General features: G+C 41.3%; 1 protein-coding gene across 1 annotated transcript in view; it reads left to right on the forward strand.

Annotated features, from left to right (window-relative positions):
* The first annotated feature begins 211 nt into the window (after nt 1-211).
* Nucleotides 212-14,651, forward strand: part of ZNF366 (zinc finger protein 366) — a 117,206-nt gene continuing 102,766 nt past the window's right edge. The window contains exon 1 of the mRNA XM_043980692.1: nt 212-357. The gene's annotated coding sequence lies outside the window, so the exon portion shown is untranslated. The remainder of the gene's footprint in view (nt 358-14,651) is intronic.

The raw sequence follows: 14,651 nt of genomic DNA on the forward strand, positions 1-14,651 counted from the left end.
GATTTTCTTTTCTTTTTTCCCCAAGCTGCCACCCCCCCCCAACATTTTGTTTAAGAGAAAACGAGATGTCTATCTTCTGTTTCCTTATTTTTTTTCAGGAAAGCAAAGGGTTGTTGACTTCCTCCCTCTCCCCTCCCTTCCTTCCTTCTTCCCGAAGGTACTCATCTGAGAAAAAGAGAACGAAGTAATTGTTCCTGTTCTCTTTCTTAAGTCATTTGAAACACTGTCCCAGCTCCTTGTTTAAGTTCACTGCAATCTGTACACAAGAGAGAGAGGGAGAGGGAGAGAGAGTGCATGAGAGCAGAAAGCAGGTAAAGAAAGAGCTTGGTGCTACTGCTTTTCAGACCTCAGGAGCTGGTAAGTTACCCACTGAATCATTGTTGCTTCTTTTTCAATGTAACTAACACAGATTTTCTGCTAGGCATCTTTGATGCTAGGCATCTCTAGACTAAGATGTCTCACTGGCCAGCCATATCCTTGACTCAGAGAGTATGAAGGATGGTTGACCCAGAATTAAAGTTAGATTTTTCTTTTCTTTAAAAAAAAAAAAGAATACTGATGTTTAGAGTCCAAGTTCTGGCAACAATGAAGAGAGTATTGCATTGGGGATAAGGAGGTGCACTGTGGTCGATCCGGATTTGGGCATAGATAAATAAACCACTAGTCACTAGGCTCTGTTACCTCTCCTGCTGGAAGCTTTGTTATCTTTCTCTATTGTGGCTTCAGTCAGCTTGGTTGTTGGGTGCATCTGCCAAGCACTGCCATTTGCCACAGGGTTTTGTGGGATATCACCGCAATAGAAATGGCAATACCTTCCCCCTTATCTCTTTTCCCTTTCTCCCTACACTCCCAGAAGATATCCTCGAAATTAGGCACGGTCATAATTAGGCTCCATTCTGGGTCATTAAACTAAGAGAAGGAGAAGAGGACTGCATGGTGTTAGGAGGACTGGGTGTTTGGGACATAGGTGTAAACTGACTATGAACCTGTGGCCCATATATATGTGTGGACACACTAAACCTGGAGTACTCAGCTTTCAGTCAAGAACATCTTCCTGGGACTGGTTTGGAAGAAAAGGACTGATATTACATAACAATAACTTGATCCAAGACTACACTTCAAGCTCATGTTAATACTTTCACTCAGCCCATTGTAATAGCTAGTTGTTTTCCAGGCACCAAGCGGAATGTAATCCACTAGTCAAGCATAACCTGCTAGCAGACATTTGGACCAACCATTCATGAGGGGTCAAACCTGAAATTAATGAGTAAGAATACTATTACTGAGAGTCCATCATGACAGGCTGAGAAGGGATCCGAGACCACATCGGCAAAAATAGGGCAGTTAGGTCACATGAAAAGACCATATGTCTTTGCAGAAACTTAACAACACAATACAGGGAAAGAAGCACTCACTGGGCAAGGGCTATTGTGTCTTTCTTTTCTATATTAGTTTTTGGTGAAATTTGCTGACTGAAGTTGCTTTGTGGGTAGTGATGAGACTCAAACAGCAAGTTTTTTTATCTACAAGAATAAGGATCTAATCTTGAGACTTCACTGCAGGAATGAGACCTGCATCAGAAATCTGGCCATCACCTTAATAAATGGTAAAATACAGTCGCAGTGGGTTGTTGGGAGACGTCTATGTGAAAAGACCTGTGCTTTTTTCTTTCTTTTTTTTTTTTCCTTTGCTCTGTAGACTTTCCTTGGTAGCTCTACAAAACAGAGTAACTTGCGGAATACTGGAATTGAAAGTTTATTTTGTGGCCACTCATTACTATACTCCAATATATCCTTTTCTGTCTTTAAAACTATGAGCTTGGTGGTGTGGTAATCAGCTTAATAACTATCAGTCATGGTATAAAGATACCGCCCCTCCGCCTTTAACTGCCTCAGTTTATCTGAAGTTGAAAAGGGACCATAGAGTGATAATAAAGGCACTGTGAATTTATCAGCAATCATGACCTCCAGGAGTGAATTCTGACCCACGATCTCCATTACTTGGGCCTTTTGGTTTCAGTTTTGTTTGATTCTGTATACTGGATTGGAAACAACAACAGAAAACCCCCTCAACTTTTGGTTGTTGAAATATGAGAATGTGAAGATGCAAATGTTGAAAAGTAAAAATATGACTACATGTTTTCTGATGGAATGGAATGTAAAAGCAAGAGCTTGATGATTCAGAGAGCAGTCTACAGAACATGTAGATAGAGGGAGAGACCTGGATGACCCCAAAGCAAGATGAACACAATTTATAATCTGCCTGTTTGTTCCCATTTGTGGCCCCAGATTAATACTCTCTAGTGTTCTTTTGTTCTCTTGAAAAAGGTCACATGTTTAGTATTTCCATTTAAATGGGCAAGAGAGTCACATGAAAATATCTGTTGGTTACTTAAATTAAAAAAAAATACTCCAATAACCTAATGGGAAACTGTGGCCATCATTTTATATAGTTTGTTGGAATGGCTTCTAACCTATAGTCTAGAGACACCATACCTTGCCAAATGAGCACATTCAACCGAGGTGTGGACATGGTTCTTCACAGTGCCAAGATGGAGAGTTTTCACCTGGAATTCCAAATACCCCAAAAGTCTGGTTTTAATTCATCTTTGCCCTGTATGGTTATGTTACAAATTGACAACTGGATCTAAGCACACAGGGCTACAAAAATACATTCAGCTGGAGTACACAATTATTCAGAAGTTCTACAATATTATTATGTCAAGTTAATACTTGCCTAGTCCTTTCTTTTCTTACAATATACGATAATTAAATTTAACAAATTTTAAAAATTAATTTTATTTTTGTGATCTGCTTTTTCTTATTCCCACCTCCACTGTACCTCACTGAGAAGACAAGAAAAACAAAACTCCTGTTATAAACATAAAGTTGTTGTTGTTTGTCCTTTGTTCTCGAAGAGGACCGTGACATCAGGGTAATGTTATGATTTGTAGTGGATTGGCTTGAAATGAGGGAGAGCTGTGCAAAGTCACCAACCTCATTCTCTCCTCCAGAGCCATCTGGGTTCAGTGGTGAGATATACATCAAGATGACTGAGATGGCCCTGGATGTTTTAAAGCAATGGTGGTTAAGTGACTTGCCCAGGGTCACTAGTATGTGTAATAGGTGAGATTTGAACTTAGGTCCTCTCAACTTCAGGGTCAGTGCTCTATCCACTGGACAACTACTGGCCATGTCCAAAAATATGTCTTAATTTGTACTCTGAGGCCATCATCTCTTTATCTGGAGGTGGCTAGTCTGTTTCCCCATGAGTCCTTTAGAATTGTGGTTGGTCATTGTGTTGATCAGACTTTCTTAAGTCTTTCAAAGTTGTTTGTCTTTACAATATTTTAACAAATATTTATTATGTCCCTCCTGGGTGTAAAGTAGAGAGGCCAAGTGGTGAAGTGATGAATGTTATACTTGGAATCAGGTAGCCTTGGGTTCAAATCTCACGTCTGATGCTTAATGGCAAAGAAATTAGGAATTATGAACCAATATGCAAAGATCTGCCCCTTTAATAGTTTCCCTATCCCTTGGATGCTTAATTCTTTTTTTTTTTTTTCAGGGCAATGGGGGTTAAGTGACTTGCCCAGGGTCACACAGCTAGTAAGTGTCAAGTGTCTGAGGCTGGATTTGAACTCAGGTACTCCTGAATCCAAGGCCAGTGCTTTATCCACTGCGCCACCTAGCCGCCCCGGATGCTTAATTCTTGATCAATATGATACCACTTCTGTCTGAGCCTAAATTATTTCTTGTAGCTTTGTGGCTAAATACACATTGAGCATAGATTTTCTGTACTCGGAACTCTTGTGAAATCATTACAGATGGGCTTTCAAATATTGATGGTTAGCTCTCAGCATTGCAGAAAAGCCAAATCTTTCCACTCCAGAATAAATTGTACCCGTGGTGCCCAGCGGAGATCAATGTGGAGAAACAGTAGCTTGGAGATGAAATCTTTCAAGTTAGATGAATGTGAAAAGAAGCTGCTCAGGTCTATTTTTAGAGCTCTATTGTCCCCTTCCCCCACTTCCCCATCCTCCCCAGTCCTGTGTCTATGGCGACCTTTCCCCCAGCTACAGAGAGCTGGATGCAGTCTTCTCTAGAGCCCACCAGCTCTCTTCCATGACTCAGACGAGATGATTTGTCAATAACCTGAGCATTTCTCCTCCTGCCCCTCCCACTGTTACCACCTCCCCTCTCCCTCCCCTCTCCCTCCCCCCTCCCCCAACTCCTAGCCCCTTTTCATAGAGCAAAATAACACTCTCCTGGGCATCTTAACAAAGGAGAAATTCAGTTCAAGATTGAAAATCAGCCCCCTTGCTACCACTTTTGTGTGGAAGATCAGAAGAATATGTCCAGCTTTGTTTTTCCTACACTTTGAACTATTGAAACACATATGTTGATTTACTTGCCTGGTCTAATTGGTATCCCAGTTTAGGTAAAATTTTGTCCATTTCTGATTTCACTTCCCATTAAACTTTTTGTTAGAATAGAAGGGATTGGATCTATCTGGTGGTTTGTCTGGGCACATCTCTACTAGTATGAAATGACGCTGAGTTATGTTATATAAAGGGTCAAGAGGTGCCTTCTGAGGCAACCAGATCTGATAGAAAGAGCAACAAACTTCAAGTCAGGGGTGCCTTCGTGCCCTTCCCAGCAATAGCTAATTGACTGTATGATCTTGAATTAGCAGAAGCTGGATAATATCAAGGATGTTGATAGAAATCAAGAGATTTCTCTTTCAGGTATGGGTTTGGATAGATGGTGGCTGAGGTCATTAAATCACTTAATTTCTATGATCCTTAGACAGGGTGGTTCTAAAACAATGGGGTTCGACAAAAGGTTCTCAAAGTAGATCAGTAAGTAACTAGTAATTCTGACTAGCGACACAAAACCTGCCTGGGGCAAGCATGAAAGGTATCCTCAGATCATCTTAAAAGTTGATTCAAAACCTGTCTTTAAAAAGACAAATTTAGTTGGTGATCTGGCTATGTAACTCTCCTACTCAATAAACTCCCTATCACACCCAGGATTAAATAGAAACTCTTCTATTTAACATTTAAAGCCTTTCACAACCTAGCTTCTTAGTATTTTTCCATCTTCTTTCCTTTCATGAACTCTGCATCCCATCCCATTGGTCTACTTGCTATGCTCACACAGGATACTCCATAAAACTACTTCACGAGGCATCTCCCAACTCCATGCCGCTCCCCTAACCACTGCCTCCCAGTTTCCCTGGTCTCCTTCAAGACTCAGCTCAAATCCTTTCTGGGGTGGTCCCTTCCCTGTCCCCCTTTAAATTGTATATATTTTTTATTCATTCAATCATTTATCTATTTATTTTTTCATTCATTCATTCATTATTCATTATTTATCTGCTTATCTATTTATTTGCTTATTTATTTATTCATCTATGTATGTATGTATGTATCTATCTATCTATCTATTTATTTTGCAGGGCAATGAGGGTTAAGTGACTTGCCCAGGGTCACACAGCTAGTAAGTGTCAAGTGTCTGAGGCCAAATTTGAACTTAGGTATGTTGCTGTATGTTGCCTACCTCATTAAAACGTAGGTTTCTTAAGAGCAAGAGCAGTTTTTTCTATTCTTTTTTTTTTTTTTTTTGGCGAGGCAATTGGGGTTAAGTGATTTGCCCAGGGTCACACAGCTAGTAAGTGTTAAGTGTCTGAGGTCGGATTTGAACTCAGGTCCTCCTGACTTCAGGGCCGGTGCTCTATCCACTGTGCCACCTAGCTGCCCCTGTTTTTTCTATTCTTTCAATTTTTCTGTATCCCCAGTGCTTAACACAGTTCTTGGCACAGAGTAAACGCTTAACAAATGTGTATTGACTGTTAACTGACACCAGGCAGAATGGAGGAATACTGGGACATAACCCCATGATGGAGAGACAGAGACCTTAAGGGAACCAAAGAGTGCTCTACTGGGGAAAAAAGCAGGGTGGGGAAGGGACTGGGGAGGAGGTTGCCTTGGGTGTAAGCAGTCATTTAGCTAGCTTCCCATTTCAACAACCTTTTCAGACTAAGTAGGTATTGGGGGGAAAAAAAGTAGGTATTGGGCTGTCATTTCTCCTTATTGAAGGCGTTTAAGTGCTCTTATACCCTATACCTTTCTGCACCCAGAATCCTAAATCCTTTGATCTCAGCCTAGTAATGGCTCGGCATCTAAAGTTTCTTTTCTTTCCAATTTTCTATCATTCTATCAAATTGATTTTCAAGGGTTCTTTTTGCTCCTGTTTCTTTGGTATTTCATTAGCGGTTGCTATGCATATAATTCTAGCTCATTTATAATGTAAAGCAACCTTAAATATAGATATCTTTCCAGAGAAACATACTTTGAAATGGAATCCAAATTAGGCTTGGGCTATTTTCTTAGGAAGGAAAAAGGAGTAGGTAAATAGTTATTATAGAAATTCTTCAAAATTTCATCTGATCATTGTGAAAATGCAAAACTGTCTTATAATGTGTCAAAGACACAGTTGTATTACTTAGATCCATAAAACAAAATTTGCAATTCCACAGGGATGAAATTTTCTTTTTGTTTCTTTAAACCATTAGAAGTTTAAAGTGAGTAAGATTTTGTTTCTTTTTTTCCTTTAGCAGGGTGTATGAAATGATCTGAGCTGATGCTGCTGACATTTAAATTTTGTCCCAAAGATTGGGGCAGGGGGAGTTAAATGTACAGCAACCCCTTCTAATGGCTTTTGAGAAGTTAGCTTCCCTGGGAAATCTGAAACTGCTTCTATTAGAACAGTGTGGAGCTCATTTTAGTCATCTTTAGAGCTTTCATTGCTCTATTGGTGGGATTAAAAAACTTTCTTGGCCCAGTTTCTCCTGATAGCAAATATACATTTTATGGCCTTCTGTCTATTGTGGATTTATTTATCTATCAACTTATTTATCCATTTATTACTTATTTATTCACTTATCTGCTTCCTTCCTTTTCCCCATCCTTCCTTTTTTCTTCCTTTCTCCCTTCCTTCTTTCCTTCCTCCCTCTCTCCCTCTTCCTTTTTCTCTGTCTCTTTGTCCCTGTGTCTCTGTCTCTCTCTCTTTGTCTTTCTGTCTCTGTCTCTTTGTCTCTCTGTGCCTCTCTCTGTCTCTGTTTTTTCTGTTTCTCTTTCTTTGTCTCTGTTTCTGTCTCTCTCCTATCTTACCAAGCCTGGAAATGCTGCCAGCCCAGTTCCATTCTTGATTGCCATGGGACCTTTTTTTTTTTTTGATGAGGCAATTGGGGTTAAGTGACTTGCCTAGGGTCACACAGCTAGTAAGTGTGCCAAGTGTCTGAGGCCGGATTTGAACTCAGGTACTCCTGACTTCAGGGCTGGTGCTCTATCCACTGCGCCACCTAGCTGCCCCGCCATGGGACCTTTAACCTGCTCCATTTCCATCCCGGGCCAGTTCACCCCTCCTTAGATAGCCTAGTGGCTCCTCATTCCCAAGGGTGTGTGGGGGCTAACAGACATGAGATAGGCTTTAGCCATACTGCAGCTCAGAACCTCTGAACTCAAGCAATCCACCAGCCTCAGCCTCCCTTATAGTTGGGATTACACATGCATGCCACCATGCCCTTCATACTATGCATTTTATAAGCAAGTCTAGTAAATTTCATAGATAGATATAGATATTTAGAGGGGTGGGGGTCTGGACCTATGATTTAATTGGTATAGAAAACCCTTCTACCTACCTAGATAGGAAACCTTTCTTTCCATAGCTGCAGATTGACAATTTTTCTGTAACAGTTCCCCCTCCCCATTATCTATTTCTTTATTAATTCATCCACTTATTTATTTATTTGCTTGCTCATCCATTCATCCATTTATTTATTTCTTTTGACACGCATATTTTAAAATTCTGAGTTCCAAATTCTCTCCCTCCTCTACCCCTCCCCATTGAGAAGGCAAATGTTATATCAATTATATATGTGAAGTCATACAAACCATATTTCCATATTAGTCACATTGCTCACCCCCCCCGCAAAAAAGGTAAGAAAAATAAAGTGAAAAATAGCATCCTTATGTAGTGGATAGAGCACTGGCCCTGCAGTCAGGAGGACCTGAGTTCAAATCCGACCTCAGACACTTAACACTTACTAGCTGTGTGACCTTGGGCAAATCACTTAACCCCAATTGCCTCACCTAAAAACCAAAAAAAAAAAAAAATTTTAAAAAGCATGCATCAATTGGCACTTGGAATTCATCAGTTCTCTCTCTGAAGGCAGATGGCATTTTTCATCATGGGTCTTTTTGAATTGTCTTGGATCATTCATTGTATCCAGAATAGCTAGGTCTTTCACAGTTAATCATCATCTGTAATGCAGTCTTTTTTTTTTTTTTTTTTTGATGAGGCAATTGGGGTTAAGTGACTTGCCCAAAGTCACACAGCTAGTAAGTGTCAAGTGTCTGAGGGCAGGTTTGAACTCAGGTCCTCCTGGCTCTAGGGCCGGTGCTCTATCCACTGTGCCACCTAGCTGCCCCATTCCACTATCTCTTACACCATACTGCCTTTCAGGGGAGTAGTCATAATAATTATAATGATATATGTCATTTATATAGGATAGTGCTTTCACATTTATAAGGTGATATCTGCACATTATAAATCATTTTCTCAGTCAATAATAATCAGTCAATAAACATTGATTAAATACCTACTATATGTATGCTGGGCACAGAAATGCAAACAGCAGTCCCTGCTCTCAATGAGCTCACAGTCAAATGGGGAATAGAATGCCTTGTTCAAAGAACAACAAGGTGACCAGTGTCACTGAATTGCAAAGTACCTGGTAGGGGGAGGGAAGGGTGTAAACTGCAAGAAGACTGGAAAAGTAGGGGGCCAGGTTATTAACTTTGACCCTCACAACTTTGAGGGGGTAAGTATTATAGTATCAGAGTAGGCTGTGTAGGCATGGTGCCAATACAAGCAATTGAAAACTGAAAATATCAGTGAAGATGTTGGAGGGGTATTTTTTGGTGTGGTGGATTTGTTTCCAATGAATAGACTTTATTTACTTATTTTTTTTGTGGGGCAATGAGGGTTAAGTGACTTGCCCAGGGTCACACAGCTAGTAAGTGTCAAGGGTCTGAGGCCGGATTTGAACTCAGGTCCTCCTGAATCCAGGGCTGGTGCTTTATTCACTGCGCCACCTAGCTGCCCCAGGGAATAGACTTTAATGTCAGGGATTACTGTGATACCACCTGTCCCTGTACATGAAAGTGCATCCTCAGGAAGCACCTACTTGATTTGGGTAGAACAAGTAACAAATTTACCTTAGAATCACAACTTCATCATTCCCATTTTATGGCTGAAGAAACTGAGGTTCAGAGTAGTGATGTGCCCTGGGTCACACAACCAGGAAGTGCTTGAGCCAGAAGTATAACCCACATCTTTGGTTGCCTAGTTCAGTGTTAATTCCCTGATGTCAGTCACACCGTCCTGGAAAGAGGATGAAGTACAAAGCTTTTGGGAGTGGGGGAAAGGACAGTATTTGGAAGGTGGAGGTGGCCATTTGTATACCTTTTTTTTTTTTTTTTGTGGGGCAGTTGGGGTTAAGTGACTTGTCCAGGGTTACACAGCTAGTAAGTGTTAAGTGTCTGAGGCCGGATTTGAACTCTGGTCCTCCTGAATCCAGGGCCAGTGCTCTATCCACTGTGCCACCTAGCTGCCCCCATTTGTACACCTTTTTTTGAAAAGTTGTAAGCTTGGGAACCTTGTAGCAAAAACCCAGAATTCTTCTTGGTTTTTAAACCAACAGGGAATTATTGAGTCAATTACCAAGCATTTATTAGGTGCCTAATATATGCCAGGGGGCAGACAGAGTACTGGCCCTGAAGTCAAGAGGACCTGAGTTCAAATCTCACCTCAGACATTTACTAGTTATGTGACCCTGGGCAAGTTGCTTAACCCCAATTGCCTTAAACAGCAGAACCATCCCCAGTTGTCCTGATGTATATCTTGCCATTGGACCCAGATGACTCTGGAGGAGAGAGTGAGGTTGGTGACCTTGCACAGCCCTCCCTCACTTAAATCCAATTTAGTGCAAGTCCTGACATCACCCCAATGTCATCGCCCTCTTTGATAACAAAGGACAAACAACAACAACAAAATGCCAGGCACTAAACCAGGCCATAATAAGATAAAAAACAAAGTTAAAATAAATACCTTGTTCTTGATTAGCTTAATTTACATAAAAGCTGCTGGGTCAACCTGGTGAGGGAAACAATGACATACTTGCTATGTGCAATCCACTTTCCTTTATTCGATTAGACCAAATAAGATACCTAGAAAGAAACCCGAATGAGCAAGTGACAGGCTGGTGTGGTGGACTTTCATGGCACATGGAAAATTCGAAGTGCTAAATATCGATGCTAAATAATAAGGCTTAGTTGAATTCAATGAAAACAATGAATGCAAGATAACTGCTATTTGGCAAAACAACATTGGGGCAGTTAGGTGGTGCGGTGGATGGAGTGCCTGGCCTGGAGTCAGGAATACTCATCTTCATGAGTTCAAATCTGGCCTCACACATTGCCTAGCTATGTGACCCTGGGTAAGTCCCTGTTAAGGGCTAAAATTCTAGCTAAACTGTCTAAAATATCTAATGAGTGGTCGCCAATAAATTATAAGCTTTAGCAAGAGTTAGACTTTTAAGCATTTATTAAGGAGAATAAGAATTTTGGTAAAGAGAGAGAAAGGCCTAGATTCCTATCTATTAAAGGGAGAGCACATTTCTAGCTCCGGTCTCCACCAGAGTCCAAAGGAAAGAGCGTGAGACCGAGCGCCAGTCTCTTCCTTCCTCCTCCCACTAGCCCGCGTCACTTCCTGATGCCAAAGAAAAGACTCCTGGTCTTGCCCTCAAAGACCTTCGCTTCATGGGCAGAACTCTTCTACAGTAAGTCTCCAGCAGGTGGCGTCATTCCAATCGTTACATCCTTTAACCCTGTTTGCCTCCATTCCCTCATCTACAAAATGAGCTGGAGAAGGAAATGGAAAATCCCTTCAGTATCTTTGCCAAGAAAACCCCAAATGGGGTCATGAATAGCTGGATACAGATCAACAACAATAAGAAGGGCCTAGAAGTTTCTCATTGACAGGGGTGGGGGTTTCCCCTTAGTTCTTTATCTCTTTCTACTTGTTCATACATGAAGAGAGCTCCTGTCCCTCAGGTCAGTTACTGTAGCCATCCAAAGACACCTGCATCCTCTCAGGACCCCCAAAAGATCTAAGTCTCATAGTCCCTCTATAAGCCTAGAGCCTCATGCTTTGGCCTTGTTCTACTCTAGTTACTTCAGGTGGCTCTTCTTTGAGATGGAAGCTTTTTGTCTTTAATCCTTTTTTGTCAAATATTCCCTATTCTATCACAAATATTCAGTTATTTTTCAGTCACATCCAATTCTTCGTGACCCCATTTGGGGTTTTCTTGGCAGAGATACTGGAGTGGTTTGTCATTTCCTTCTCCAGCTCATTTGACAGATGAGGAAACTGAGGCAAACAGGGTATAGTGAGGTATCTGAGGTCAGATTTGAACTCAGGTCTTCCTGACTCCAGGCCTGGTGTTCTACTGCACCACCTAGCTGCCCTCATCACAAATCTAGCCCAGAATAAATAAGCCTAGGTACAAAGATACATAGAATTTAGAAAATGAAGAAACTTTAGATGTCAGTATTGTCCTCCTTATTTTTTGCAGAGGAAGACACTGAGGCCCTCGAAGGTGAAATGATTCACCCAAGGCCACACAGGTAGTGGCCAAGTCAGGATTCAAACCTACACCTCTGACTTCAAATTCAGTGCCTATTCTGGCAGCAGCAGAAAAGGAACTTCCCAGTGTGTCTTAAGCAGTATCCCACGGGCTGGCTTGGATTTGTTCAGCCTTCAATGGTCTCTTCTCTGCCCATCATCATGCAAAGAGCTCCTAGAAATTTCAAACAGACAGTCCACAGTCTGGGGCCAGGAAACTGGAGGTCAGGTGGGATGGCATTTGGTGGGGGAAATTGTTTTGAGAATGTCATGTCCTCTCATGCCCAGGATGGCTTTTCTAGTCCTAACTTAGCTTGAGAAGGGATTTTCAATTAATACTGAAGCTGAGAACTCAATAAAGCTCAGTCAGGGAGAAAAGGTAGATCATATATACATTTGTTGAGTGAATGAATGAATGACTAGAGGCTTCACACTCTCAAGTGTACACAAGGGAAAGATAAGTTCCTCTAACTGGGATCCTATCTGTGTTTCCCACATATTCTTCAGAACAAGGAAAAGAAAATCTCCCACAGACTGCCAGCATCTATACCCCTACTTTGGACATTTATATTTATTTTTATTTTTGCAGGGCATTGAGCATTAAGTGACTTGCCCAGGGTCACACAGCTAGTGTCAAGTTTCTGAGGCCAGATTTGAACTCAGGTCCTCCTGAATCCAGGGCCAGTGCTTTATCCACTTTTGACATTTATTTTAAAAAATTAAAAAGCACTTAAATATCTTCATTTATTTATGGCTTCATTGGCATCAGGGTGTATTGAATGAAGAGTTAGTCTCAAAGTCAGGAAGATCTGGATTCAACTCTTGCCTCTGACCCATACTGGCTCTATGACCCTGGGCAAGTCATTTAATTTCTCAGCGCTCTAGGCAACTCAGACTATATGTTTCAGAGAAATTGATGACTAGTATTGATGGACAGTTTCCTCATGTGGGAGTCCCCTATACAAATTAATTCATAAGAACAGTCCTTGTTCTTGTTGTTGTTCATCCTTCATTCTACAAGAGGACCACTGATGAGGGTGATGTGACTTGTGAGTGAATTGGATTTAAGTGCCCTATTCCCTATGAAACACTTTGGACCATGGGTTTATCACTCAATGTGTAGAACAAAATTCATGAAGACACTACAGCCAAAAAAAGTTGGGAAAGGCAAGGGAAAGATGAGGATAGGTTGAGAAGCTGGATATCTACCCCCTAAATCTAGCCTGAATTCAGCCCCGTATCATCTCTTTTTTTTTTTTTTTTTTTTTTGGTGAGGCAATTGGGGTTAAGTGACTTGCCCAGGGTCACACAGCTAGTAAGTGTTAAGTGTCTGAGGCCTGATTTGAACTCAGGTCCTCCTGAATCCAGGGCTGGTGCTCTATCCACTGTGCCACCTAGCTGCCCCAGTATGTCTCTTTTTTAATGTCCTGTAAGAATTTCAACCTCAACATGTCCAGAAAAGAACTTATTATCTGCTCCTAAACCCACCCCATCTCTATTTCTGTCCAGGCCATCACTGTCATTCTAGACACCCAGACTCATCCTCAACTCTTCCCTCTCTTTCTCCCCCATATTCAATCAATTGCCAAGTCTTATTGATTCTGTTTGTACATCATCTCTTCTATCTATGTGATTCTCTGCACCCACAAAGTCACTATGATAATTCATGCCCTCATCAAGTCTCACCTGAATTATTACAATAGAGTCTTAACTGGTCACCTAGCTTCTAATCTCTGTTCTTAGCAGTATCTGGCCCAAAATAATTTTCCTAAAGCATAAACCTCACCATTGTTATTGTTGTTCAGTCATTTCTGATGCTTCATGACTCCCATTTGGCATTTTCTTGGCAAGATACTGGAGTGGTTTGCCATTTCCTTCTCCAGCTCATTTGACAGATGAGAAAACTGAGGCAAACAGGGTTAAGTGACTTGCCCAGGGTCATACAGTTAGTCCATATCTGAGACTAGATTTGAACTCAGGAAGAGAAGTCTTTTTGATTCAAAGCCCGTTGCTCTATCCACCATGCCACCTAGCTGCCCCTGTATAAGCCTTATCCTATTTTCCCACAATTAAGATTTTTTACTGCTCCCTAATTGCCTCTACCATAAAATATAAACTTTTTCAGTGGCATTTAAAGGTGGCCCAATTGGGTCCCAGTCTATATTTTCAGATTTATTTTATACATCTCCCTTTTGTGCATTCTACATTGCAAGCAGATTGGCCTACCTGACTTTCCCAGAACATGGCACTCCATTTCAAGTCAAGTCAATAAGCATTTATGAAGTGTTTGCTCAGTACCAGGTGCTGTGCTAAACACTGAATAAGCAAAGAAAGGCAAAAGACAGTCCCTACCTACCAAGAAGCTCACAGTGTAATGGGGGAGACAACATGCAAACAGCTATGTACAAATAAGATATATTCAGGAGAAACTGGAGGTCATCTCAGAGAGGAGGTGCCAAGACTAATGAGGACCAGGAATGACTTCTTGCTGATGGTGGTTCTTTAGTGGATACTAAAAAGTGTGTCAGAAGGTAGAAAGGAAGAGGGAGAGATTTTCAGCCATGGGGGAAGCCAGTGAAAATGCCTAGTGAGTAACCACAAGGAAGCCAATGTCACTGGATCACAGAGAATGGGGCGGGGGAAGTAAAGTGTAAATAGATTGGAAAGGTAGCAAGGGGACTGGTTATGCAGGGCTCTAAAAGTTAGAGGAGTTTATATTTGATCCTGGAGGTAATGGGGAGCTATCCACCAGAGTTTATTGAGAATGGGATGACATGATCATACTTGCACTTTAGGAAGATTGGTTTGACAGCTGAGTGGAGAATGGACTCGGGGGTGGGGGGGACTTGAGTTAGAAAGACCAGCCAGTAGGCTATTGTGATAGTTTAGGCATGAAGTGAC

This window comes from Dromiciops gliroides, chromosome 1, assembly GCF_019393635.1.
Source record: "Dromiciops gliroides isolate mDroGli1 chromosome 1, mDroGli1.pri, whole genome shotgun sequence".
Classification (NCBI taxonomy): domain Eukaryota; kingdom Metazoa; phylum Chordata; class Mammalia; order Microbiotheria; family Microbiotheriidae; genus Dromiciops; species Dromiciops gliroides.